Source organism: Dromaius novaehollandiae, chromosome 2 (assembly GCF_036370855.1).
Source record: "Dromaius novaehollandiae isolate bDroNov1 chromosome 2, bDroNov1.hap1, whole genome shotgun sequence".
NCBI lineage: Eukaryota > Metazoa > Chordata > Aves > Casuariiformes > Dromaiidae > Dromaius > Dromaius novaehollandiae.
In genome coordinates, this window is record NC_088099.1 from 60,837,335 (window position 1) to 60,861,538 (window position 24,204).

General features: G+C 37.9%; 1 protein-coding gene across 1 annotated transcript in view; it reads left to right on the top strand.

Moving 5' to 3' along the window:
• The window catches only part of CNTNAP2 (contactin associated protein 2), a 1,147,482-nt gene that overhangs the window by 797,886 nt on the left and 325,392 nt on the right, over positions 1-24,204 (top strand). The window lies entirely within an intron of this gene.

The window sequence follows — 24,204 nt, forward strand, 5'->3', positions numbered from 1 at the left end:
TCTTGTGGTGTTGTGTAGCTCTACTGGACGAGAACAGTTCTAGTTATGCTGAATATGCCTTTTCAACAACTAATACTTTTTTTTTTTAATCAGTTATAAGAATTAGTTGTTGCTGAAGATTGTCTACAGAATCAGTAAAACAGTATATAAGAAAGGAATTCATTTTAGAAACCCTTTTAATACACAGTTAAAATATTTTATGTATGCTCTAATTGCCTGTGATAACATTCAGTGTTAAATAACTCTTCGGTAGTACTTAACTGAGACTGAAGTGTAAGTGGAAGCCTATAACATATTTGCATGATTGCAAAATGAATTCATTTTGATTGGCGCAATTAAAACGCATTTCAGAGGAAACTAATGGCTGGATATTTACAGTGTTATCCTTTACTTTAAGCTGCTTGCCCTCACGAATTCATTTTGGTGTATTTGCTTATGGTGGAGTAGATAAGAGTTCATTTGGCATGCATGTGCATCTTATCCCTATTTCCGTAAGTATTCCGTTAGTTAATAGATACTGTATTGCTTGTTATTCCTCTCCCTCCTCCCTGCTGTTTTTGAACTATTTCTAATGCATGGTTTGTCTCTGTTGTTATTATTTTGCTTAATTTAGCGTAGCAAAGAGACTCTGCACAGAGGAAAGTAATCTCTTCTTTCTTGGGCCTTAATGTACAGGATCCTGAATGATGTTCATAACTAGAAGTATTATGATTAGATTCTCCTGATGATACAAGCATTCTGCTAGCATGTGCTTCAAAAGAGTAATATGTGGATGCATCTTTGGGCAGGTATTTAGAAGGCAAGTTTACTTGGGCACATGAGCTGGAGATGATGTTCATTTAAAAAAAAAAAACTCATGGTTTGCATAGAGTACAGTGTTAGATTCTCGCTCTTTAAATGTGTAAGACTGATGTTTCAGGACCAAATGTACTTTTCGGTATGTCTTTTTATCCTGATAGAATATTGTAATTGCAGGTGCTTGCCCTTTCTTCCAGATTTAAAAGAATAAGTAAGCAACACACAGAAAATAACCTATTAAAAATTTCTTTTAGGACCTAAATAGAACAATCAATTCGAAATCTTTGCATTTTTAAGGGTTTTTTCAGGAATTTTTGGGTTGTATTTTGCAGATACTTCTTTCTTCACGTTTTCACCCTTTTTATAGAACAGAAAAATTTTCTTAGAGACTCTTTACAACCCAATTTCTAGGTCTAGAGAGTGAGGTTTTCTTATGAGAGGTTTTTTTCCTGCAAGTGGGAGAAAGAAACAAGAAATGCAGATCATCTTGGTATGGACAGTAACAAAGAATCATATGGCACTGTTTGAATAACACCAGTAGTGGTTTGTACATAGTACAGCAATGATTTATTTGTAAGTAGGGGAGAGGCCAGTGCATTTTTTCCTTCTAAGCTGTCCCTTTTTGGCTTTAGTCCATGATTTCTAAGGTAGGGAACTAGCTTTTGCTTCATCTTTCTCCTTCTCTTTTCTTCTGGAGAATTGCCTTATTTGCTAAATGTATTTTGACACTGTATTCATCTCAGAGCACAGCTCCAAGTGCTTGTGTGGCTTCTTCTACCACAGAGCTTTCTGTATAGATCACTGCAGTATGGTACCCATAGGAAGAAATGAAAAGGAAAAAAAAGGGAAAAAAAAAAAAAAAAAAAGGTATTCTGTAGTGCTCAGGAGGTGGGATCCTGGTTTTATTGAAGCCGGTAGCACACCCGTACAGAAGGGGAAGCAGGATAGCATTTGTGGCCTTGACCACAGATGCTTCTCTAGGTGAGGACTTTTTCTTCACACCTTTCAGACTAAGTAACCACTTAGAATAGGTTAGTTCATTAGTACTTTTAAGTTGCATGGAAGGGGATAGAGAAAACTGAGAAGACAGGGCAAGAATTCAACTCTTTCACCTTTTTGTCTCTTGAGGATTAGATGACTTTACAATGTGATTCCTTCCCAAGGAGAAACTGCTCAGTTAAAATAATTTAAAACAAATCAGGATTGAAGTAGTTTATTGATTTATTAATGACACGTAAATAACTGACCATCAGTGAACTATACCTTTTGCTGCTTTTAGCTATGCATTTCCTGACAAGATGTTAAGAATATATACAATTGTAATAATGTATGTTTTGCTGCTAATAATAACTTACATAGATGGTTTTCTGCATCTAGGGGGAGATTGCAGCACAACGCTGTAGTTTAGAAAAGCCTTCAATTTAATAAAAATGTTTTGTCGTGGAGTTTTTTGGCTGCAGGCAGAGTGGTCAAAGAATTCTCATTGTCAAGTGCTTTGAGAGCAACACAGAGACAGCAGTCTTCACGAGCTAAGCATTTGCATTCTTTTATTGTGAGCTTTAGACTTCGAGTCTCTTTTCCTCCATGTCCATGTCTTTTAATCATGCACTTTTATCCAAGCAAAGTAACATGTACATCCCCCTTAATAGATTAAATTCATTGCCAACACTAAGGATTGGGAAAGATCTTACAGGTCACAATGCTGTTGCCCTTTTGTTGGTCTGAGGGAAGCCAGTAATAGCAAAATATGCTCCATGCAAATTAATCATGAGAGACTTATTAAAACATTCTGGAAGAACTGGAATCCCATAAGACCATGAGGCAATTCAGGTTGGAAGGGACCTTAGCAAGTCATCTAGTCTAATTTCATGCTCAAAGTGGGATGACCTGTCACGCTCTAGCAGAAAGTAAAGACCATTTGGAAATGAGATAGATTTGTTTTTGTTTTTAACCTAATATGTTTTAAATTATGTTCAAACCTAGGGGCCTATTTCAAAGCCTTAATGGAAGATAATCAGAAAAACAAAATTAATCAAGATATCCAGGTAGCTTTCTGAAGAGAGCACAAAATCAGACACTGGTGCTGAAAATGAACCATGCTCTTATCACAGGTAGTAAGCAATGAAGCTATAGGTACACTCTAAACTTCTGGGGGAGCCATTTTCAAACTGAGAGCCCAAAGTAGATGCAATTCATGCTGCATTCACTGCAAGCCATGAATTAACTAAATACTGAGAAGTGTGTTCAGTTCCCAGCTCTGATACAGATTTCCTCCGTGACTTTAGGAGTTTATTTTTTCTGCTCTTTTCAGTTCAGTCAATATGAGGATGATGCTTATTTTTCTCTGTGTTGTCTATTTAGATAAGTTTCTTAGAATACAAACTGCTTTATGAATAGGCAGTTATTAGCATGATAGAGGCTAGATCTTGGCAATACAAGTAACTATTATGGTAAATACGTGAATGAAATTGTAAAGCTCATGGACCATAATTCCAGCTTAATAGCAGTGTGTATGTATATGTAAATTTGCAACAAAATAAACACCAGATTTTTTTGTTTTATTTTGCTCCTTTAAATTTACATTTCTGATATCTTCTTATCTTCTCGTTTCCTTGGAAACTTTGATTTTGAACAGATGATGATGCACTGTTCAATATGTGTGGGACATTTCCCTCTCTTCCAAACGGCAACCTGGAGTTGGAAAAATGTTCTCGTCCACTAGTTCACCACAGAGAAGTAGGCAAGGCAGGATGTGGAATCACTTATGTATTCTATAAGAGGAAACTTTGCTTCTTTGCTGTAAGAAGCATAGCAATTTGAAGGACAGTGATACAGTATAATAAAATGCAGAATGTAGGCTAATAAAATTAGATATCTTCAAGCACTGTTGCCTTTCGACTTCCTCATAACACCTGCCTGTGACTTCCTCGGTGTGAAGTCTTCCATGGGCCCCTGATCTCAGCCTCTGAAATGCAGAGGGAAGAGTGTGCTGGTTCTGTCATTTTTTCCTTCGCCCTGGGAAGGAGAGCCTGAAGGGAGGAAGGCTGCTGTGTTCAGAGCGTCTGCAAGTCTGTCATTTCTCAGAGCTGTAGGAGCTGTAACAAATAACCAGAGTGTAGGAGCCGAAAGCATAGATATAGAAAACAGAACAAGATCTGTTGGTGTTGTGTTCCAGTTTTATTCCTATTCACTATGCAGGAAGAAAAGTGATGCCTGCAGGCAGCATATGAAAAGCATAAAGCAGAGTTATTGCAATACATGAAGTACTGTTTCATGCCTGTTGTCTTTGGAGGAAATGAGACAGCAGCTTCAAGAATTGAGGAGTATCTTTTTTAACAGATGGAACAGAAAACTTAATTTGTTTGGTTTGTGTTAGTTACAATAAAGCAATTGTAATTAAAAAAAAGATTTATGGTAGAGTGAGATAAAAACAAAGTTAAATATTGCTATATGGTATTTTTATTAAGTAGGCATCCAACGAAGAACTCTTTATCTAAATTTCCACACCTCTAGAAATTAACTGAACCAGAATGATAGTTACAGATATAATTCCTGATTAACAAGAGGTTTTCAGGAGTCCAGCAGAGGAATGGGATTTCTGCTGTCCTGTGATGACAAATGGAAACTGCTCCTAAACTAGCTCAGACCTCAAGTTTCAATTCTTTAAGCTCTTTCAGAAAACAAGCCCACAAGTTTTCACCTATATTCTCCTACTTTAAGAAACTTATCAATTGACCAGCTCTTCTCTCATTGTTCTAGGAAAACTGATTTCACTTTCTAGTGATGTTTTCAGGCACAAAGGTAGTGGGAACAATATCCTCATCTGCCACTGTGATCAATGTTCTCATGTTCTGCAAGTGGAAAACAACAACTTTTGGAGACTTTTTTTACATAGTTGTTGTCATGTTGCTATAGAACTGAAGCAGAGAGACTTAATTCACAGGTTAAATATTTCTGATGAAATACAAATGGGCTTCTGGGGTCTTCCGTTCATAAAGAGGCCATCCTTTACAGTTTGTTATTCATACACCCTTCTCTCTTGTCTTCATTTCACTCTGTCCCTTTGCTCATCTCTTAGTTATTCCATTGAGATTTTTAGATACTAAGACCCTTTAGCTTCTTATTTTCACTTTGACTTCCTCATACTTTTAGCTGGTGAGCTCATTTTGCTCATTTCTGAAGTTAATCTTTGCTGTTGTCAAGGAATTAGATGTCATCCAGTAGCACTGAGTGAAAAAGGCTACATTTTGCTTTGGTGTTTGTTAGAAATAATTGTAGCTGCTAACAGCTCTGTGAATATTTGAAACCCACTATGGGGAGCATGACTATACTGCTGTAAGCCCTAGTTTCTTTCACTATTCCTTTTCAAGAAAAAGTGGTGTATTTGAGTTTTAACTTTGCAGTTACAGCAGAATGTTCTGAAAGAGTTGTTTCTCGGACTCGATTCTCTCCATAAATGTGCTCTGCCTATTATGGGAAAAGATTCACTATCTTTATTTCTTAAAAGGAAAAGGGAAGAAGGCAATCATTACTACACTGTTTATGCTGAAGCACTATTGTAAGCACTATTTTCTGTATTAACATCATCAGATCCCACCCTATATCATACATGTTTCATAATATGTCATTCCATCAGATAAGCTTTGGAAACGCTGCAGGATGCATACAAACTTGAGAGCAGATATGGTGGGGTTACCAACTGTCCCGATCCAATATCGGGGGGGTTTCGTTACGATCCCAAGGACGAGATTAAGACACTAAAACTGGTAAAATATCGTACAGCCTTTTAACTTTATTTTCCATAAAGTGGGGATAAAAGGTGGGGGGAGGCGAAGGGAAGAGGGGAACAAGGGTTAGGGGAAGAGATAGAGAAAGTTGGAAAAGGAGAGAAGAAGCTAGCTACCACCACTCCAAGGCCAGCGATGTTCTGCTGACTCTGTTTGAATTACAGCTCAAGCTGGGTGCCTCCAACGAGGGACCCTGAACAAAGAAATCCCTGGGCAATTATAGCTTTTTCAAATTAAGTTTCCCACCCCTCACATGGTAGTTCAGACCAATAGTAAGGCAGGCTCGGTGTGTCCTGGGTGGTTGCAGGGAGACCATTTCAGGGGTCACAGCAGCTCAGTCCTGTTTCCGCTGGGGACAGATGGCTTGTTAGGGGTTATGGTTTGCTTGCACCTTATGTACCAAGAAATGTTTAAGGCATAAGTTCACTCATCTGTCTGCCACACCAACGTAAGTGTGGCAGTTTGAGGTATGAACATCTCAAAATGCATCTCTTCCTAGGAATATGGGTTTTTTCAGTGTACTTTTTATGTATGCTCAATCTTATTTGTAAAATCAGTCTATTTAATTTTTTCTGCATTGTCTCTCAAGTTGAATGCCTGAAACACTAACTTCATTTCCCCTTTTCACCTTGTGAATAATTCCACATTCATTTTTTTCCCCTCCTTTTTCTCCTTTTTACTTGTAATATAGCCCATTCTTTCCATGAATCCCCTTCAATGATTTCATATTCTGTCTGCTTGCTTTTGCAAACCTAAAAAGAGCTGAAGCATTAGATGGGATATGTAAGTGAATACATTTAATAATGTTAAAACCGTGTCTAACTTACACCAGCCAGAAGTGTATGAGGAGGGAATTTTACTAAAGGTTAAAAGAAATATGCAAAAATACAGCATATTTTAAATCCAGATTAATGTCGTTATTGTTACAATTTGGGGGAGGGGAGTGCATTGTCCCCTTGTACTCTTGTGTCCTCATGTGTTTCTGCATAAGCTATAGGTACCTTTAGATTTCCTTGTGGAAATATGTCTGTATACATATAGGAATTTATATAAAAGGAGATGACCTCCAGACTATGTTCACTTCTTTTGGAAGAATTACTTCAACGAGATCATTTTTGGATATATCTTTTGGCATGCTATGTTATATAAGATCATATTACCTGCTTAATATGAAAAGGTGAACACACTTAAATAATCTCTGATTTTTATTTAAGCTGGGTATAGTTTACTGAAAAGGCATATAGACGATATTTTAAAGGATTAACTACTATTTTAAAGGATTTCATGTCAGAAAAAAATGATTGAAGGATTCAATCTTTAATTCTTGGAATAATGAGTGGGAAAGATATTTCTCTTGATTACTAGGAATAGAAAAATCAATAAATATATTTTCTGAAAAAGTGGATTTGCAGATTAAAAAAAAGTAATCAAAAAACTACTGTAAGATGCTTACTACATCTGCTGGTAGAAATTAAGGCTCAGATCTGGGCATTTGTTGGCAGGTGCAGTGATGCAGATAGAGACTCTAGCAAGCTGCAGAAGACTGAAATGCAGACCAGCATTTCACAAGCAACAGCTAAAGATTTCAAATCAGCTACCAAATTGGCTGCTAAAGCATAATGCGTTTCAGAAAGTGGCAGCTGGTTAGTGCATGCTTCTATCTCAGTTACACTAGAAAAGATTTATTATACTACTTTCTAATGCAAGCCTACCCCCATTCTGCTTTGCAGAAATAGCTGGCGTGCTTTGGTAGCCAGTGTGGTTTCCATAAACCATGTGCTTGACAAGTAAAGTGAGGTTTCAGAGACAGCTTAAGATGCTGTGCATTGCAACAACAGCTACAGTAATGACGATGTTTTGTTTAAACTGCAGATATGCAGTAGATACTTGTAACTCATAAGATGGCTCTTACTACCTCCCCATTTCACGACATATTTATTATCTATCCAGCTATTTTTAAGAAGTCTTATCTACCAAAGCACTGGTGTAGATGATACAATAGATTTGTTATAGCTATTCAAGTTTAAGAAGAACATCTCAATTTTGGAACGTACTATGCTACTAAACAGAATGTTTTCTCCCAACACACTAAGAGTCAGTGCTTCTGCTTTCTGCTAACATCAGTCTATCTCAAAAGCTATTCTTTTTTGTCTTTACCCTTTAGTCATTTCTCTTTGTTGTATTGTGTCTGTATTTGTGACATTCTGATTTCATATACGCTTTTTTAAAATCTAAATAGTATTTGCAGTGGTGTTACTCTTGAATGATGTAGAAGTAACAGATCAAAGCTGCTTTTCTTTTTAATCATCTCTCCCCTATGGTATGGACTCTGTTTTCATCAGTTTTTGCAAAGCACCATGTCAAGTAGCAAGAATGTTTGGAAGAGATCCTGAACCAATTTCTTTCCTGGAAAATCTGAAATTGCAAGCAGCCCCCCAAAATTGACAGGTATATCAGATAATTCATCTGTGATGATACTTTGCACCACTATGCTACTTTTCACCCACAGAGCTAAAAATGTCTTAACAAAATCTCCAAATGCTAGGGAGTGGGAAGTAATGAGAGTTTTGCTGTTGGATTTTTGTTTTGTTTGGATTTGGGATTTTTGTTGTTGGGGGGGGTTGTTTTGTTTTTTAAGCACTTCTGTGCAGAGTCTGTTTGAATGTAATAGGCTTGAGGAGTTCAGAGAATTGCTGACCACAACCTAGTGATCAATGCAGATCAAACTTCCTTGTGCTAAGCACAGAGCTGGCTTAATCTCACCGAACCAAAAAAAATCTTAACTGAGCTGGTTTAGTCTCACTGACCCAAAGTAATCTTGACTCTTGCCCTGGTTAGTTCTGTACCTTCGCCTGTGGCCATCATCCTGAAGGCTAACTCTGTTGTTCAAAGTCATGTTCAAGTAAAAGAAAACTGTAATGTCAGCCAGACTTTGTGAACACAGAGAAAGCCCAAAGTCAGTAATGTGCAGAAACTGTGCAAGTCTGTGCCAAAAGCCAAACGAGATCTTTCCTGTGATGGTGCTGAGGTTTTACTGCCAGAACGTCTTCCTCTCTAACATCCGCTTGGTTCATTATTAAAGTAGAACAACTGAATATTTACAGATACTTCACTGTGAAGTGTGTAGGTAATTGATTCATGTTTGCTTTCAGCATCACAATGTCAATGTCTGGTTTTATTTGGATTCATATGCAGATTTCTTATTGTACAGTGGCATTTGGACAAGAGGAAAATATTGCAGTCACCCATCATGTCAGATCATTTGGCATATAGCAGAGTCCCATCTGCGGGCTGATTGTTAACCTTTCGTAAATAAAAAACAAAAACAAAAAAACAAACAAAAAAACCCTTGTGTATGGATTCCAATGAACCCAAGAAAAATAATAAGCAGTTCCAAGGTTTATAATATTACTGTTGTCAAGACTTCATTTTTATTCAGAGTAGTGCAACTAGCTATTGAACTAATGCTTAGAGAAAGAAAAAAGGTTTGTAGGTGGGTTTTTTTTTGAATGTCATGCTAAGTCTGGTAATCCTTTTATTATATACCTTTTCATTAAGAATTCACTGTCCATCTGTATCCTAACAGCAACAACAATAAAAAATCCTGTCAATTCAGTCTGTTAAAGAATTCTTTCTCTCTTTCTCTCTACTACACTTTGTAGCACTTGCTCAGAGTTGCGACTGAGGAATGATGGTAGAATAGCCCCTCTTTGCCAACCACTGGAAAATAGCAATGCTTTCTTGCTGACAAAATTTTGAGTAGATAAATTAAGCGTAATCAGAACAAATCTAAAAAGAACTTCTTCTGTGCAACTTCAGGATATTCTTAGGGATTTCTCTTGGGTTAATTGCAGTGCAACACTGGCGGCAGCAACGTGGGTCTTACTGAGGTCTGAACTACTTCTGGTTCCTATCTCCTGTAATCAGGCTGATAATCAATACCTTTCACTGAGTGCAGTGGTGAGCATCTTTTTAGCTGCTCTTTTATTCCTAATGCCCCTGTCTTTTGTCAGTAAAGATAGTGGTGTCTTAAAGTCATTTTACAGCTTTATAAGTCTCCCCATCCTCGCAGTCTCCCCTCATACAACCACCCTGTACTCTTTGTCATTTTAAGGTGCGCTTTGTAAAATATCTGATTTTAATCAAAATGAATGCTTTTCACACACCAGTATGTGGCACTAGATTTGATGTTTGGAAGCTAAGGGAGAGTAAGACTGAGTATTCAGCATGGGGCAGGAGCACTGGCATTGCTCCCCAGAGTCCCGATCTCCAAATACAACCTGGATGTGTCTTGAATAACCCGGTGGTCCTGCAGGTCTGGGTCCCTCCCAAGGCAAATGGAAAGACAGGGATAGGAGGGGAGCCGTGATGAATGGGATAGCTTCCCTAAGGGGAATGAGAGAAGGGCCAGAATGGCAACGCACCCCGGATGGCACCCTTTCCTCGCAGTCAGGACTCCGGAGACCGGGGCTGTGGGGGATGCCGAGAGCCCCTAGCTCCGTTGCATGGCCGGAGAGTGCCACCAGCCCCCTCAGAGCCTGCCCGTGTGCAGCAGAAGTAGCAGGGAGAAAATGGCAAACACGATTTGAGTGCATCCTCACTTTCATGTGCGAGTGGCCTCAAAGGAAGGCAGAGATGGATTTCTTGTAGGAATACATTTTTGCTTTGCAGAAGCTTTTACTAAGCCATTCTCGTGATCCTACAGCCAAAAGGAGTAACAAGGTGTATCTGCAAGTCCCAGGGCATCTTGGGAGTCTTCCTGGCATAGTAGTTCTTCTAGATAGATGGGAAGCAATAGTTAGCTTTAGGTCTGTGCCAAAGGACAAAATTCATAGTAACTCTTTTGAATTAAATTGGAGTGGAGTTACAGGAAACAACCTTTTCTCTCCCTCTCTCCCTCCCTCTATCTTTTTTTTTTTTTTTTTTTAAATAATCTACTGAAAGGAGGACTTAAGTGATGTGGTAATGAGTGAGATTAATGTCATTTTGGAAGAAGAGTAGAGTCATATTCTGTTCCTTATGAACGCAACATGACAAAACTCTGAAAAATTGTATCAAAATCAGTATCTCCAGTGGTTGATGGAGGCACACCTAAGCCTGTACAGGGCTGCAGCAACAGGATGCACTTGGCTAGAGTCTGTGGTGAAAAGGTTTGTAATAAACTCTGCACAGGAACTTCACCACCTTCCTCTTATATTAAGGAATAAACTGACATTTCTGTTGTTTTGCTGTCTTAATTGTCCTGCATTATTATGAGTCTGTAATTTAAAAATAACCTACAAAAAAACCTGTATCAAATTTAAATAGAGATTATAATCCCTGAATTATCAACACAAATTTGGCTTGGTTTCTGACTATCGTGTTTTACTGGGATATAGTATTTACACACATAGGTCATTCTAACATTTAAGGGAAGTGCCTTGTCTGTTATCTTATTATGCAGTTTTCTTTCTATAAATAATATTAATCTAACAATTTTATTTCATGTTTTTTCTCCTCATACTTTCATGTTTTCCTGTCATTAGGATTTTCAAACAGATCAGACTATTTGTTCTTTTTTTTAGTTTTAATATATATGTTTGTGTGTGTGTATATATATATATATATATAAAAAAATATAAATATATTGGTAGTGAAACTTGTTCAAATATTTCCAAGAGCTATCCTTTTACCCAAATGAGTGTTTCTTGAAATGTCGTATATTCTTAGAGAGATGCAGTTTTCATTCTGGGTTTACTAGTTTTATTACTGCAGTAGTTTTGAGTAAAACTTCGATGAGTAAAAGAAACTGATTTCTGTTGAAAACTTTCACTGTAAAACAAGTTTCTTCAAGTGCATTTCAATTTGACCTGTAAGTACTGTTTTAGGTGAAATCTAAATCACAATGCAAAAGTAAACATTTTATCTGAGACTGACCCGAGAGCCTAGCCAGATATGTACCTGCTACATCCTAAAGCACTTCCTTTATTTCCCACACGATTCATTCATAAGTAGTCAGTAATACTGAGCTTCCTTATATGTATGTGGATTTGTTTGTTTGCTATTCTTCAAATCTATTTCAAATCCTTTAGAAGAAGAGGGGCAAAGTTTTAAAGGACATAGGTGGTAATGAGAGAGGATCACAGTTTAGCAGGTGGAGATAAGATGATGATGCAGCCATGGTACTGTGGGGAGACTGCGGAATTTAAAAGCTGCCTGGGAAAGGGGGAACATTGCAATTTTTAGGAGAAGATGGAGAATCCAGATCACTAGGTATACAGTAGCTGAAAGACCTATGGCAGCCAAGGAAAATATACTGAAGGGATTGTTGTTGAGCTTAATTACTTTGTTCTCAAATTGGAGTTGGTTTAATTGAAGCTAATGTGATAATATTAGCTGGGTGTTGGGAAATTAAGATAAGACTGCAGTGCTATGGAAGCTTTCTAGAAAGTACAGAGGTGCAGAAAAATGTCTAAAATATTGAATATTGAATAGCTTTATGCAGTTGGAAAAACTGGACAATACTTCAGAGTTAAAATTTGGATAAAACTACATCTAGTGTAACTTCATTGAAATCTGTAGAATAATGAAAAGCTCATTTGCCACGTAAATAATTTTCAGGTTTTGATTAGTTTTAATATGACATTCTGTGTTTTAAAAATGAAGCCTTTTGGAAATGCAAAGCAAGTTATAGGTCAGAAAAGGAACAAAATGGTTTTGTGTGTCTGAGCCTGTCCTTGGCTGAAGGAAAAAAGAGCTGATGTTGCTTTCATTCAAGAGAATTTTAGAACTAACTAGTTTGCAATTTCATAGAAATGCCATACAACTTCTAGGGTCCTTAAACCCCCATTTTCTTTGATCAGTGTAGAACTTAAGAAGGTTCCTCATGCTGCCACATTTCACTCCTGGAGAGATATGTCCTTATCTAAAGTGTGTTTGGAATTCGATTAGCTCCCTTAAATGGCTATGAACCCTCGAGTTCAGCTTTGGGATGCACTGCATGAAATATACTCTTGGAGGTCAGTTCTTTTTTTCACTCCCTAATGTGAAATTATCCAAGTGAAACAATTTAAAAGACATGCACCTGACAGCTTCCCTAGAGGGTTCAGCCAAGGACAGCTGATTAATTTAGTATTAACTTTAATTCAAATGAATGTATGGATTTAATTCAAAGTCTGTGACTGAAGAGTTTTAAGAAAAAACAACATTGGAGATTTGTAGTGCAGTTGTTTTTAGTAATTGAAAAGTAGTATGTGAAAGAAATCTTGAAAATAATGTAATACTGAGTTCTTCACATAGATCTAACCACTTCAGATCCCCTGCGAAATGTAGTGCTAAAAATTATTTTACCATGTGGCTGTTCAGCTATCAAGATAAAATGAATTGGTAGTCTCAGTATAGTTCCTGCTGGGCAAATGCTGCATGTAATACAATCATCATCAATTCTGGCACCTTTCTCAGCTGTCTTAGCTGAGATCACCAACAGACCAACCTGCTAGTCTCCTAAAACAACAGCTGATACATGGCTGCATGAGCAATTTATTTTTGGTCAGCTGAATGTTGGAAAATGTTGAAATGTTGGGAAAAAAAGTCAAGAAAAATAAAACAATCTTTTAAAAAAAATCTGTTTAAAATTTTTTCAAAAAGTTGACTTCTTCAGGTCAAATTATATGATGCATTTCACATTTTACTATTAATTGATATAAATAATTGAATTATTTTGTTTACAAAATGTAAAACAGTAAATTCCATTTTCCATGATTTTTCCCCCATTTGTTGTTTTTGGTTTAAATAGTGTGCTGAATTTGACAACCAGTATTTTCTTCAACCAAAATCTGTGCTTAGGAAGGGGGAAAATGTTTTGATACAAGTATTGATTAGTTCCAAGTTGCAGGACATTGGCAGTGGTCAGATTCACGCTGAGTTAATGCATTTACATAGTTGCTGCTTTATTCGTGAGTAAGATGGACATGAGTTATCAGAATTGTTAATGAACCTAGCAATTATTATTGGTATTTCCTTTTATTAAGATCATTACCAAGTGAAATGGTTGCAGTTATACCCCATGATACAGTGTGCTTCGGTGTGAAGGGCATACTGGAAACCACCATGTTGCAGAAGAACCTGATGTGTTGTGGTGAGCAAGCACAGCTGCTGTCAGCCCACGCTCACAGAGAGGTGCAGCCTTCGTTTGATAGTGTTAGGCTTTCCGCACTAAGTAACAAATTACAGGCCTTGTTGTTTGCCGATGAATTGACTGTCTGTCCATCAACTCTGATGGGAGCTTGATTGGTTTTTAAGATGCAGGGACTAAGTTTTGCCCGCAGTACTTGCAGGACTTCAGTAGGGTGTTAGGGAACTGAACTTGGACTTGGAACGGCACAAGTGTGGGAGTCCCTGATAATGATGCATACTGTAAATCCGATTTCAGAGGCTATCTTTTTTGGCAATTTGCTACTGAAGGGATAGAAAAAGTTACCTGATCCTATAAATGACCCATGAAGTCAGCACAGCCTTGTTAGTCTCTTGTTGCTTGCCTAGTAGTACTTGCTGTGATACTACTGACCAGATGACTGCAGTTCTCCAGGAGCAGTAAATAATGTATGGAAATGCTAGTTAAATGCATTTTAAAAAATCCAGTGTCTAGTGATGGATATTGCTACTTATTTCAGTAAACCCATTTAGTGAGTTGGACTGGACTTTTTTTATTTTGTTTTTTGTCTTTGAAGAATGTGGGTAGTTGAAGCAGCAATCTAGATGTACTTTAGTTTATGAGTATTTTTTTTCACAGGAACTGCCAAACTCTTTTAGCATGACCACTGCATTAAACTATCTTGCATTTCTGCACGGAATTTCTTCTTAACTTTTTAGCTGGATGCAAATAGGTCTCTTTGGGTCTTGTGCTCCCTAAAGGACGTGGTAGTGTTCAGACATGAAGCTTCCTCCCTACCCTTCGTAGCAAATATGCCTTTGAAAAGCAAGACATAAAAAGGGAAAAATTCCATATGTTTTGGATTCCTGTGAGACATAGGGTCTCAGTTTTGCATCAAGTTACATTTGGAGTTTAGTGTTTTTAAAAATAAGATATTCTCTGTTCTCTTTCTTACTCTCTGAAGCCTCTTGGGGTTGAGTTCAGAGTGTAAATTATATCTGCTTACCTAATGTGGCACAACTGTGCTAGCACCTACATTCCTAAACGTGAAGAGGAATGCAAAATGCCAGCTACCTAGTCCCACAGTTGTTTTACGCAATGGAAAGATTAAGTCATGAGCAGCAGAATAAGTGGTCTGAATGCTGCCATTCTGTGACTTCCCTCTGCAGTACAAGTGGGGCACCTTTATATCGCTGCTAGCATGGGCTTCTCCCTGTTAGGAACAGAATAATCCAGTGTTGGAAAGAGTATTATTTCAAACCTCAATTTGGTGTGAAGGAGACCTAAGAAAAGAAATTAAGTAATCCTGTTCGGGCGGAGGACAGGGAAGGCAGAAATCAAAGTCAAGACACAATGGCTGAACAATGCACAAATTTTTCTCCTAGGAGAAGTAAAGGATGTGATGTTCACACTGTCTGGTAGAGGAATTTAGTGCAGTCATGCAGGGGAAAAAACACAATGAATAGACTCTACTTCTCAGTGAGAGCAAAGTATCTTTGGAGCAATTATTACCATATTTTCAGCTGCTTTGAAATCACTATAAACATCATAAATCTGCTAAAATTTTGTGTGTTTACCAGAGCGATTTTACCATGTGCATGCATAAAGGAGCAGAATTTGACCAAAACTTTTAATTGTCTTTTAAATTCCCAAAGGGTAAAGTAAGTTACATGAAAGTCTAGGAACTGTACACTGAGGAACAGTAATTTGTTAGACTATACTTAGCAAACAATAATGCGGTAGGGAAAAGAGAGAAACAATGATGAAGAGGAAAACATTTTCTAGCTGGAGCATTATTGAACTTGGATACAAGAAACAGTTTGATGAGGTAGATTTTCTGCGTCTGTCTTCATTTATGCTTACAAATAAATCACTGGATAAAAGATACCCTTATTTAGAGTGCCAACCTCAAAAAGGAAGTGTAAGGTAATTTGTTTTCCAATATCTGTTATCAGAGTTATTTCTCATTATTGAATTTCAGTGGTATTTTTTTTAATGTAGGAAATCATCTATGGTGAGCTGTGAAATTACAAGTCTTATTGATGAAGTTATTGATTTTTTTTTTTTTTTTTGCTGGGGGCTTATTTTTCAAGTTTGGAGAAGGAAGTGTTTTCATATCTTAATGTATGTAATGGCAGGGATGAAAGCAAGCCTATTATTTAAATTACTGTAAGGTTTAGCAGCTATATAAAAATACTTCTATTAACAGGGGATGTATTGTCTTCTGCAGTTTTGGAAGGCATGTCCTACCATCCTCATTAGGTCAGAAGTACAATTCTTCTGAGACGGCACCATCAAGCAGCAGCTCTCCCTAGACTCACAGCACATGGTGTGTGAGAGGGCTCCCCCAAGAAAAGGGGCAAATGAGTTTGCTCACTAGAGCAGGCAAAAGTGTTGTTTGAGGGGACGGAAAAGGACCTTATGCTTACTTTGAAGGCTAAATATGTCATATTGATGCCCTGTCCCAATGGAATAGGTTAATGGCTTTAGTGAAACTAATAATATTCATGCACTAATGGATGTGTGATGTGGTGAAGTATCTTTCTACAGTTATGTGTAGATGTGAGAGTATAAATATATGTGTGTATGGGTGAATACTATATATCCTGACTTGTGGAGTTCAGGCAGCTGCACTATTTAGGGTGGCCATTTAAATGGTGTTGCTTTGATCTTCAAATCAAACACTTGCTTTCCCAGTACCAAACTGAGTCACTTTATTATGAAAATTCTCTTATCACCTTGTCAGTGGGAGTGTGAAGCAACCTCCTACATCAATGGATTGCCAACATCAACATAGGTATCACCCTCCTGTTTTTCCCATCTTTTCTGAAGAGAGGCTAGCAGGTGGTCTAAGTATACACAAATACCATGCCAAAGAGCAAGAAAGAAAAGATGATGAAGGAAGCACTGAGACTGCACATATTCAAGCTTTGCTGCGTTCTGTAATGAGAAGGGATTTTTAAGAAACTTTTGTATCCTTGGGAAGTTTCTGGTAGAGTGAAGAGTGTCCCCAAGAGGCTCTGCTCCTCTGAAGATTGAGAGTTCATAGCATGGGCACCTAGCTACCAAGGTTATTAATAAGCAGAGGCTCACCTTGAGGAATTCTAGCCTTGTGCCCATGACAATTAGCTTATTTTCTTGTAATTGCAAGAAAACTTGAGTAATGAGAGTTTTGAAGTTGCTGTTATGAAAAGAATACTTTTTCCTGACCCATCCCGTAAGACTATAAGACCCTTGAAGAGTTTTCACAGCTGAAAACGAATTTAGGTCTGAGAAAACTGTGAACTAAATTCCAGGATGAGGCCACTGGCCTTGAGAAGCCAGCATTTATATTTTCATTTCATTTCATTTATTTGTTCCTAGACACAGTCTACTGTTCAGTCTCAGTTCCCCCTTTCACTGAGTCTCTGAGAACAAGCATCCATGGGAAATAATTCTGCAGAGCTTGTTTTTCAGGATTTTTGCTTTGTGTCATTTTCATGATCGCCTGCCTTCACACAGCAAAAATGGGATTTCATTGTATTTAGGAAGGTCTGTGATTACTAAAATGCATAAAGAAAGCTGTATCATATAATGAAAGATCCCAGTGGTAACCTCATATGTAAAAAAACAGCTGTCTGATAGTGAATTCAGCTGTGATTTTTTTTCCTCACTCTCTGATTTAGAAGCTGTGAAACCTCAGTATTGCAACAACAGTTTCCTTTAGCATCATCTTTGCACTAGTGTGTGTATTTAATATTTTTCCATCTGGTCAGTAAAATATTAAATGTATGATAGTCAAGATGATTCTTTCCTGTGTTCTAGCATTTCAATATTTGTGTTAGAGAGTCTTTCCTTCCAATTTATTTTATAGCAATGTCCTAGTTTGCTGTTTGGATTTTGTCGTTGGGCCAGAGCCACAGGTCAGCGTGCTTTGGCTGGAAAATGTTTTTTAAATAACATTAAATATGGAGATTTACGTCCGAAATGACTCTACATATGGCTAATTCCTCCATCCTGTCAGCTGTAAATACGAGCTGATATTAGAAAGGTTGCAATTTATGTTAATGATAGCGCCAAAAGCATCGGAATGATGTTCTTTTTATGAGTTCATGCAAATGGTTGATTGCTACTGGTGTGTGCTTTAACATAGAGTGCATCCTCAGGTAATTTATGGGAAAATGACAAGATATGAAATATTAAGCGAGGCAGTGATCAGCGAGCAATGCCATTGCCTCAGATCAGTACATATTTTCAGAATTGTATTCACTGCTGAACAGAAAAACAACATATTGTAAAAAAAAAAAAAATCATGATATGCAGGATAGTGCTTAAAGATATGATGCAATATCAAATCAGGTAATAGAATACCTTTCCCTAAGTATTGCATTTTTTGGTCCTTTTTAAAATTCATTAAATATTCATTAAATTAAGTATTCATTAAGTATTCATTAAAATAAAGTCAGTCAAGGAACTGAAACCAATTAGAAAACACACAGTGGGGAAAATAAATATTTTCTTTGATGGAAACGATGTTTCTTGTTGCAGGCCAAAAAAGTGTCATTGACCTTAGGAAGGGTATATGGACTTGAACAAATACTCTGCTTATTTTCCAAGGGAGGAATATTTATTTTTGTGACAAAATTGTGTTGTTACATCCACCTCAGCTGATGACTGTGCTACCAAATGTATTTGCAGAATACATCCATCAGTTAAGTTACAGGAGTGCAGCTGAGAGTAGGGACTTACCTTTGTATCTGAGGAATATGAAATCAATGCATAACTAATCTTAGGAGGTGCAAACCAAAGGAATAAGTTTTTATATATCTCAATACAAGTAAAGTGGGGATGTTTTTAAAATAGCAATTAACAGAGGAAGAGAAATGCATAATTTTCACTTGCCAGGAAGGTGACTGCCAACAGAAGGCTTTGCTAATCTCACAGTTACATCAGGTCTATAAACATGTCACCATCTAAATCAATTGTCTTCTCTCTGCAGTCATATTTGACAGATATCATTCATGTTTCCTATAAGTTTAGGCTGCCATGCCCTTTTTTTGTGTAGCCAAGTTGGAATGCTTTTGTGTCTTATGTATTTTTCTTAGGCATCTTTCCACCGGCTGTTTGTGGATAGTATGGTTTGACAAGTAATATTAAACTGGAAAAGAGTCTGGAAATGAGTCTGAGCCTGTTACTGTGCTCTAAATTAAGACACTAGTTGTAAAAATCAGATTTTTTTTTTCCTCCCCAAATATAAAATGTGGGAGTGTAATTACTAAGGATGTCCCAAATGCCTAAGTGTGGTATTCGACCAGATACTGAATAATTGGAGATGGCCTTTGGTCAAAACCAAATACAAAGCAGAATAGGAAATAGTGCAATAGCCACATATACCACTTTTGAAACTTTATTGCAGCAGGATACTAGTCAAATTATTAGCAATGGTCAGCCAACCCTGTAACCTTACAAAAATCATATTCTCAATTTATTTTCATATTTTAATAACTTACCAATGGCATCATTATGCATTTTGAAAAAAATCTCTTCAGATAGACTCTCTACTTTAATTAAACCCATGCACTAAAATTTTTCAGTTTCTGTAGTTATGATTAGAGGTTACATTTCCCATTTCCACATGGGCAGTTTGTTTAGTAAATCTATTCTTAAAACAATTACAAATCAAATTTGCAAAAGTGGGTACTTTGGAGGCTTAAAAATTACAGCACGCTGTGAGAACAGAAGACAATCCCAAAGGCTTTCTTGCTTAAGTCAGGTTTATTTTTATTGATCTCAAGGATTAAGATAATTTGTCTGCTGCTTCTCTTTCCATCTAGTTTTGAAAATATAATTGAATGATCATGCTATAGACATATTTTAGCTGTGCAGTCTTTTAGTGTGCTTGTATTTGCTCGTGAAGTCTGGTATTGCAAAGAGTAAGGCAGGCAGAAGTGGCGCTTGCAGTCTGCTGCATGGTTCGAGTGCGTGGGGCCCCACAGCACGGGCAGCTGGTGTCCCGCAGCGGAAGGGAGCCGAGCTCCCCTTGGCAGCCCCGCGCATCCCCGTTATCCCCGTTCGGCTGCTTTCCAACCTGGCCACGTGGAGGAGATTAGCCCTATAGCGTTGGCTTGGCCAGGCTTCAAGTGCTGTGCAAAAGGAGCTCACTCGCCTCCTCGCTGTTTGGCTTCCTGTGCGTAATCACGGAAATTTTCAGCTGAAGCAGCATGTCAGAATGTTGGCTGCGTTTGCATATTTATGTATACAAATAAACAAATGATGCTGCATTCCTAGGAAACAACTACTCAAATAGGAATTAGACTAGGACACTGGGGAAGCTGCTGCCAATCTTGAAGGAGTTACCTTTCTGCTGTTTGCATGAATTCAGATAGTCACTGAGTATTATGTCAGTTCTCAAATCAATGTTCTTGCAGCTTTTCCATTAAGGTTTGTTATGGTAATGCTATAGTTCTATATATTCTTTTCTTCCTAACTGTGTTATATTGAAAACAAGGTTTTAATTAGTCTGTTCCATTGGTAATGATAGAAAATCCAAGGAAGAAAGAAAATTAGGAATGTATATGTATTTTCATTTTTAAATTATTTTATTCCTTGCTTTCTTCAAAGATCCTAAAAGTCACGACATACCAATTGTGAAAACAGCATCATTATGTCTTTATATAATACCTTTAATTGATTTTTTTCTCTGAAGATTTTACATCCAAGTCTGTTCAGTTATGATGGTAGTACTATATACTATTTTGGGGCAAGAGACAGGTGAAAATATAAGGTATCAAAATTATTCAAATAGCCTCGACTTTAATCCTTTGTAAATACAGATGTCATCACAACATCATTTGTTGTTGCTGTTGCTGCCCTAAAACTGCCTCATTAAAACTAATAGGTGTACAAATATCCTAGTGAATGACTTAGAAACTGTTTAATGTACAAGCCAATAACTTGCATAGCTTTAATTTATGCTTTGGGGCACTCTCAAGGATAAATAAAAAAAACCCCCGCTATTTGCAGTATACTGGGATTTAAGCTGAAAGGGAGGTTGATGATGTCATGGAAAAGCATTCTGCAGAATAAAATGTAAAAATACAGTAAAATAATTGGAATTATAGATTAAAAAAAGAATCTGGTAATTTTATCAGCGCTATTCTCAGAGTACAGCCCTGCAAGTAAAACAGATGTCCCAACAGTGTAGTTTTTCATTACTGTGTTCTGTTTATATTTAAATGATCCATTCCTAATGGAAAACCATTCTAATTAATATTGTAATTATATTCTGCCTTAATTTCTGTTGACTTAATTTGGCCTTTTACTTTGCCTAGCTTTTTTCACTCCACCAATTAATTTTTCTCCTCAGTACTATATGAGTCTTTTAAATACTCATAGATAGTCATACCCTCACTTATTTGCCCTGATGAGAGGCAAAAAGGAGAAGCCAAGTACTGGGAATTGCCCCAGAGTAGAAGAAAGTACAGCTCTGGACAGAGGTCAGTGAAGCACAACACTGAAGTATTACACAAAATTTAATCAAAGAAAAAAACTAGTGAATTCATCAACATATGAATACATGGAACTCTTATGGAACATCATCTTCAGTGTTATCGCGGCCCGAAAGGAGTCGTTCAGGACGACCTCCCTCCCCTTGGGGCCAAACGACCAAGTTCGTGATGCCCTTGGACTGAATTAAGGTGAAACGACACCAGCCAACCGGTTTTAAGATTTATTAACACAAAGATAAGGCATGTGGTCAAATAGGATAATTCAATGGCAAATACTGCAACTAGCTAGACAAAAACAGATCTTACCAACATTCAACAAAAGAGAGGGGGAAAGAGAGGGGGAGAGAGAGAGGCAGAGAGGGAGAGAGAGAGGCAGAGAGGGAGAGAGAGAGGCAGAGAGGGAGAGAGAGAGAGGCAGAGGGAGAGAGAGAGAGGCAGAGGGAGAGAGAGAGAGGCAGAGAGAGAGAGAGAGAGGCAGAGAGAGAGAGAGAGAGGCAGAGAGAGAGAGAGAGAGAGGCAGAGAGAGAGAGAGAGAGGCAGAGAGAGAGAGAGAGGCAGAGAGAGAGAGAGAGGCAGAGAGAGAGAGAGAGGCAGAGAGAGAGAGAGAGAGAGAGAGGCAGAGAGAGAGAGAGAGATCACCACCCGTGGATCCAGCGGCGTCCTGTTGGTCCTCTTCCTTTGGGAGTCTCGGCAGTGGGGGCCTCCCGTCTGGTGGTAGGTGGGTCCTCTTCACCCTGGGTGTAAGTTTTGGTGGTGCGCGTGCAGTAATTACAACTCGAGTTGGGTCCGACCCTAGGTTAGCTCGGAATGACACGCGTGCAGTGGTTACAGCTCGAGTTGGGTACCTCCAAAGAGGGACCCTGAACAAAGAGATCCCTGGGCAATTATAGCTTTTTCAAATTAAGTTTCCCACCCCTCACGTGGTAGTTCAGACCAATAGTAATTTTTGAGTCTGGGGTCTCCTGCTCCTTATTGGATCTCATCGTTGTTCCTAGGCAGGCTGTTTCTTTTCTCCCTTATCTTTTCTGTTGCAGTTTCTGCCGACAGGTGTGTCTTCCATCCTATAGGTGTGTCTTCCTTCCTCGGGTCCCACCATCATCTCTCAAGGTCTTGACAAAGAGGTGGTAACTCCAGCAATTAGCACTGTTTCAGCAGTGCACAGGAATGCAAATTGCTGGTAACTCCCTTATCGTTCCCGCCTGCACCAGCTCTGGGGCCCTTTCTCACCAAACTAGGGAGTGTGGCCTAAGTCTTCAGCAAATTTAGCCACTCATGCCAAGCAAGTTTTATAGAAGTTGTGCTAAAAACGGATCCCAAAGTCTCTGCCCGATTGTGGTCTCGTTCAGTGCAGGCTCGGTGTGTTCCGGGTGGTCGCAGGGAGACCATCTCGGGGGTCGCAGCAGCCCAGTCCTGTTTCCGCCAGGGACAGATGGCTTGTTCGGGGTTATGGCCTGCCTGCACCCCATGCACCAAGAAATGTTTAAGGCAAAAAATTCATTCATCTGTCTGCCACAAGTGTAAAACATCCATATATTTTCAACTCAGTATGTTGAGTTATATGGTTTGAACTTTTCAATTGTATTTTTAACTGAGTACAAGGAATGCTTGAGAACTTCATACATAAAACATCTTGATTATTTTGTCTCTTTGGTTCATAGTCGAAGTTTATTTCATTCACGGTAGTGACATTGAAGTGATAATCTCTGTTAAAATGTGATAAAAGGGAAGCTACAAATGACTGCTGATGATCAGTAATGCAATTCCTATATAGGGGATCTATTCCCAACAAATTATTTTAGATTTGCATGTTTCCTTTTGTACATAACCTGCCTCTGCTGACTAATACCCATGAAGGATTACTAATATGAGACTTTTATTCAAAAGCATAGCTGTTCAACGGTTATTTCACCAACATCTGTTTAGAGAGAAGAGGAGGAACAGCAAGAAAAGTGAGAGGCCTGTAGCCCTTCAACATCCAAAGATTCCTAACAAGGAGAGCAATTTTTGTCAGAATTACTCTATCTTTTAAGTATTCCAGTATTTCCAACACAAGCGCTCACCCAGAACTAAAGAAGCAGATAAAACAAAACCTCTGCATTGTAAGAAATATTTGGTTATTAGTTATTGTGTAAATGACTGGAACTTTGTCATCTTCATTGGGGTTTCTATGTAATTTTGTCAGACGTGGAAGATTAACACAGTTTATGTACAGTGTATAAATTAATAGAAAATATACAAGTTAGGATAAAAAAATTCATATCCACTGGATAAATAATCCAAGTGCTTCCTTCCTTCTTACAGGTCTGAAGGTTGATGACTAGTCCCATATCAAATTTTATTGAAAATCTTTAATTTTTTTTTAGCTTGACAGCAAAATCTAAGTATCAAGAACAGAACAGTTTAGATTCACCTGAAATGCTTCCTTGTTCATGTTTTTCCTTACAAAATATTACTCAAATGTGGAATGGTACATTTCAGGTTTGGATTAGTGTAATAAGAAATGCTGTAACCTAAAAGCAATAGAAGAGAATGACAAAAAGAGGCAGGAGATCTAATGTCCTTCTTTAATTTAATAGCATAGAAATTGAAGCATCCATTCAGAGGCACAAGGTCCTTCAGGTGCATCAAGGAACCTGAGTTTTATACATTGCTGAAAGGTGTTTTAAAGACTAGAGGGAGCTCTTGAAAGATATGTTGTAGAGGGAAACGTTCTTAATGTTTCACATTCCATTTAATGTTAAATGTTTAAGTGTCCACTGGGTTTTGTCTCCCAAGTCAGTCCTTGCTAGGCTCATAGAGCTATTATCCGTGAGGCACTGCAAAGGAGCCAATTCCAAAAGATAAATAGAGAAAGTAATAAAGGTAGATAAAGGAGATGGAATTTCACTAAATATCCTACTGCCTAGTAGTTTAGGAAGGCTTGTGAAAAGAGAAATCCAAGTTTAGTAAGATTCCCCAGTTCAAGTCAAAGCTGACTGACACTGTGTCAGAGTCTCATCTT